We start from the raw sequence: 6,000 nt of genomic DNA, 5'->3' as shown, positions 1-6,000 counted from the left end.
CAAGGAGAGTGTGCGAGGTTGACCTTGATGACCAGCATTGTCGTGTATGCCAGACAGCACCACTTGTTTTAGGGAGTCAGGTAGCACAAACTGGAATCTCTTGTGTTTGGTCAGTGGGTCCCTCACAACTCTGTAGAGGACACCGTCGAGGAATGCGAGCTTATCCCATTGTTTCAGGAGCTGCAACGTATGTTGGTTCTCATGACAGCGCTTACGTCTGGAGGGTCTGCGCTTATGCTCAACATAGCGGGCTACTCTGGAGATCACAGGATCCCCTGTTTGATGAGACAGGAGATCAGCACGGGACAGCGCATGAGTAACATCACAGTCAGGTGGACTAATGGAGGTTAGGTGACCAGCGAGGGAGGTTGCACGCTGGCGAGAAGCAGACTCCCACTCACAGAGGGAAGACATGAGAGAAGACACGTCATCAGTTGACAGAGACACATCAAGCACAGCAGAGGGTGGAGCACTGCGTATCGATTGAGGTTGACAGGTCAAACGGAAGGCATCTTGGACACTGGCATCTTTCACATCACTGACTTGCTCTAGCAGCTCAAAGTAGGGCTCCGACAGGAGGCGCTGGGCCAAAGGCCTCACAAACGGTTCCCTGCTCAGGGTGTCTGCCACGATGTTCAGCTTTCCAGGAACATACTTGATCTCAAAGCAGTATGGTGCAAGCTTAGAGACCCAACGCTGTTCACAGGCATCCAGCTTTGGCTTAGTCAGAATGTATGTGAGAGGATTGTTATCAGTCCAGACAGTGAACCGATGACCTTTGAGCCAGTGGCTGAACTTATCGCACACAGCCCACTTCAGAGCCAAAAATTCAAGCCGGTGTGCTGGGTATTTGGCCTGACTGCGGCTGAGAGACTTACTAGCAAAGGCTATAGGTCTTGCTCTCTCCTCACCAGCTGGCACCTGGGATAAGACAGCACCCAGCCCATCCATGGAAGCGTCAGTTGAAAGGATGAATGGCCTCTCAAAATCAGGATGTGCCAGCACTGCACAGCTGAGGAGTGCACCTTTGAGTCCCTCAAATGCCTTCTCGCAAGCAGGAGTCCAGTCTTAAGGGGTGAGCTTGCGAAAGGTTCCAGGTTTCCGACTCCCATGGCAGCCTTTAGTCCTCTTCTGACCGGCAGTTAGAGCAAAGAGTGGCTTCGCAATACGAGAGCACCCTGGAATGAAATGCTGGTAAAACATCACCATGCCAAGGAAGGATCTCACTTTCCTCTGAGAAGGGGTGCAACCGTCACCATCCATTAGGTCAGTCTTCTGAAAACTGGCGATAACCCCCACTTTATCCTGATCAACCAAGACACCACCAGCATCCACAACATGACCCAAAAACCTCACAGAGCGTCTGAGAAAGTGACATTTTTTCTGCGCCAGCTTCAGATTGCTGGTCCTCAGGCAAGAGAAAACAATCTCAAGACGTTTTAGGGCCTCCTCTTCTGAAGGCGCAAACACCAGCAGGTCATCAAGATAACACAGGAGGCTGGAAAAGTTCAAGTCACCAAAGATGCTGAGCATCATCCGCATGAAAGACCAGTTTCTCTCTAGAGAACACATCTTGGTAAGTCAACACAAGCTCCACCAATTTCCTCTTCCACCCATCTGACACTTCACAGCCCTCAATATCAATGTCAGCCAACCCAGCATCTTTGAGTAGCTGTGCAGAGTCAGGCACAGAGTCTGATGAGGGGGGAAAACTGGTATGCTGGTCAGTCAGAGTCTCGCAGAGACCTTGAGTGATGGGCAGGTCCTCCAGAGCAATACAAGGAAAGACATCCGCAATCTTAGCATTGCGACGCAGTGTCACAGGGCTCTCTGTTGGGTTAAGGACTTTCATAGGGACCCAACGATCTCCCCACATGGGTGTTATAATGTGCCCCACCATTATGTTCTTTGGAGTGGAACGGGCTGACGTGGGTTCCACAACGACAGTACTTCCTGGAGACACAAGGGCAGAAGGTGGCAGCTTTCCCCAAACTACATATTCTTTTTGTGGCAGGAGAGTGACACTCTTCCGCAACCTGACTGTACCTACTTTATCTGGCAACACAGGAGCAGACCACCGTGAGATACAGCTCAGCAACTGCAGGAAGTCTTCACAATCAGTGCCAGTGTAATTGGAGTTAAGCTCCCAATACTTTGTATCAGCCTTCATCTTCTGAATGATGGGCCGGATCACATTGCTCCCCACAATGAGCTCATCTTTTTGCCCAGGAACCACAAATGTTGGTACAAGAAACCTAGTCCCATATACTTCAATGTCCAAATCATAGATGCATTTCGGTTGTGTGAGAAGGCCACCACAACCAACAAGCACCACATTTTCAGGGGCATGCTGCGGAATCAGAGCAACACCAGCGGCTCTTAGCTTGCTATCAGCCTCTTCACTTAGTGTGCATGACATACTTCCTGAATCAAGCATGCCTGTCAGGGAACACCGGCCACTGACCGACACTGGAGTGTAAAACAACTCACTAGCCCTGCCAACTCTTTGTGAACCCATAATAACAGTCTTCTCATCAGAGAGGCTACTACAGCAGTTAACATATATGGCTTCTGGGTCTGTTACATTTGTGAGGGTTTCATCAACACTGCCCATGCTACCCCTCTCGTTACATGGGCTGGCTAGTTTAAAGCAGCATTGGTGGAAGGAGGGACTGAAATGCTTGGTTTCTGGCGCAACTGTGGGCATTCACGCCTCATGTGTCCAGGGTCAAAGCAGCTGTGGCATAGCTTGTACAGCCTACAATGCACATGGGTTGTGTGTTCATGTGAGCCACACACTCTGCACGAAGCACAGTGAGCACTGCGGTGCCCATGGGAATGACCTGTGGGTTGTGGGCACCTGGGACCAGTGTCTAGTGATGCAGTGCACATGGACAGAACCTTGTCAAACAGTGCTACCATCTGTTGAACACCTGGCTCAGCTGGAGGAGGGCCGGAAACTGGCAAAGATGGGGGCATGACATGAGGAGTCAAAGGAGGACAAGTAGAGGGCTGCTGCACACTTACCATGCCATCAGAAGAGAGAGGCTGACATGTGGCTGCAGAGGGAACAGAGGGCATAGGATACGAGGCTGGCTCATGTGTTACTGGGACTGCTTGAGCACCGCTGGAGTGGGACTGGCTGTTAACAGCAACAGGGCTCTGATGTGGGATGGACAAAACACTAGACTGTCTCATTTTCCTCACATAGTTGTCCAGATGGCTCTGAACCTCAGCTGCAGTCCACTCCTCAGGAGCCTTCAGTTGAAAAGACAACGCAAGACTGTGGTCAGGACAGTGATTAATGAACATCGAAACAACCTCACTACTGGGGTCCTCTACCAGCTTGCCGCGCCTGCGGAGACACTCATCAGCAGCGTCAATAGACTTGTTCAACCGGATCCAGTAATCCATGCCGTTCTCACCTGGACGTGGCACAGTACTGTAGAAATCTTTCATGGGCAGGCTGGAATATGTCAAGTCGCTGAAGTTAGACCTCAATATGTCAAACACAGCAGTAATAGGATCATTCCGATTCAACTCAGGGCGGCAACGAAGTGACACCTTGACCACATCTCTGGCTTTGCCAGTCAGTCTAGACATTAATATGGCAAACATTTCTTCATCTGTGTCACAGCTGATTCTGTGCAGATAGCATCTCATCATGTCCTCCCATTCACCGATGGGAAATAGATCTGTGTTGTCACCCTTGAAGTATGGTGGAGCTTTGGTGTCTGACTGAACAACAACCTTCAGCTGGGACTGGTCATTACAGCTCGAGGACACATTCTGGGGAGACTGTGGCTGGGTGGGGGCTGGCTGGTGCATAGAGTTAAGAGAGGATGTGATATTTTCCCCAATTTGCTTTGCTAAGTCAGTGATCAAACTGCTCAACATGTCACTAGTGAAAGCCTGGGTGTGTGTTTGGCGTTCGCAAGCAGCTGGTGTGGAGCTAGCTGCTGGCGTTAATGGTGAGTGCATCACTGACTGGTCTACAGTGCGGGCACCAATACCCGGGACTACTGGCCTACCCCTCCCAAAACACTTTGGAGCAATCTGATGACCCCTCCCCAAACCAAAGGTCATATTACTCCCCGCAGAGAACAGATCAGGCAAAGCGCTATCCACGGTTTCCTCACTTAACATGTTGGCCCAAGTGAGATATCACTGTTTAACAGCAAAAAAAACCCCCGAGCCTAACCCCCACACACAATTATGCAAAACTTCACAAAACAATGAAATGTGGGGAGAAGAAAAAAAACCATCAAGGAATCAAAACACCATAGAAAATAAAATAAAATGTTGTTTTCTCCTCTCAATTAAAACAGGCTGTAAAAGCCAATATCAATAGAAAAAAATAAATAAATTACAATCCGTGCCTGTATAAGTGTGAAACGTAATTTCAATTCCTTTGTATGGCAAGTACATTTGAAGAAATTGACAAATAAAAGTATTCTATTCTATTCTATTCTATTCTATTCTATAATTTGAAGCAACAATATGAAACAGTGACAGAAATGATCACCTACGTATTTGCCCTTTAAGTTCACACGTGACAGAGATGCCTGCAAGCCAAATTGCGGGGCATCGATCACACAATCGATATAAAAACCTGTGAGTCAAAGCGCAGGGCACAGGATTCTGGGACACAGCTGCAGAGAGGAGGCGGGAAAACAGCGGCAGCAGAAGGAGGAGGGGTGGATCGCGGATTGGCGATGTGACGGGTCACGGCACCAAGTGTAACCGGTGTGATTCTGCGTTGTGTCTGATAAAAAAGGTAAAAGAAAGACAGACCTCCAAGTAAATAATTTGCCCACTCCAGCTCCTCTCCCACAGGGGAATTGTAGAAAAAGGGGCTGGCATTTATTTTTACATTAAACATAAAATATGCATTTAAATGGTAAATGGTAAATGGCCTGCATTTGTATAGCGCTTTTCTAGTCCCTAAGGACCCCAAAGCGCTTCACACTACATTCAGTCATTCACCCATTCACACACACATTCACACACTGGCGATGGCAAGCTACATTGTAGCCACAGCTGCCCTGGGGCGCACTGGTGTACACGTAACATATTTGACATAAGATAAAACAAAAACAACAACATGAAATCCGACATACCTGATAAAAAAGGTAAAAGAAAGAAAGACCTCCAAGTAAATAATTTGCCCACTCCAGCTCCTAGACCAAATACAAACAGTGGGGAAGAGGGTTAACTCAACCCACCACAGCTCCCAAGCTAGCAAGGAGTATATATTCATGCTAGCATTTATGGCGCCTAAAACACATTTATGATACACACATACTACACACTTATCACTTCTTACAAAAACAGGCTTAATAATGACAATAACTGAACTAACATCGCAATCATAAACATCAGGGTGGCTAAATATGAATTATGTGTGTTTTTAAGGTGTTGGAAAGAAATGACACCCACCTCTCCCACAGGGGAATTGTAGAAAAAGGGGAGAGGCAAAGGGGGTACACTGTATTTATAGCATTACACCAAAGAAGAAGAAGAAAAGAATGAGGAGGGGCTCTAACTGATAATGAACACAACTACAGGCTTGGAGGTCCTAAAAGTCAGGTATAAAAGGAGCAGTTTGGGGGTTTAGAACACATTTTGTGTAATTATAACAATGTGATTTATGACCCTGTTACACGAGGTCAAGCTGTAAGATTTTAAGCCAAAATCTGGCCTGTTTTCTCCCAATTATGCTACTCTACTGGTTTTGGCGCCGTACTCAAAATTCCAGGTTGAGAGAAGTCCACCTTTATTTATCTGTAACCTGTATTGACACACTAAAACATACAATTAATATCCTTTTCATTTCTTTTCTCAAAACCTCCATTCGCTTTATCTGCCTAGAGTTTAACTCATCTGTTTCTCTCTCTGGGTGCTCACTCGTCACAGTCTCTCCTTCTATGGGCATGCAAAGTTCCTGTCACACACATCATTTCCTGTTAGACACACACAGCACTCAGAGGATTATTTTCG

This window comes from Aulonocara sp. 'chitande type north' Nkhata Bay, linkage group LG16 (assembly GCF_057382095.1).
Source record: "Aulonocara sp. 'chitande type north' Nkhata Bay isolate Kocher_YH1m ecotype deep benthic linkage group LG16, A_spYH_male_GT1.1, whole genome shotgun sequence".
NCBI classification, from domain to species: domain Eukaryota; kingdom Metazoa; phylum Chordata; class Actinopteri; order Cichliformes; family Cichlidae; genus Aulonocara; species Aulonocara sp. 'chitande type north' Nkhata Bay.
Note: the sequence above shows the minus strand (reverse complement) of the source record.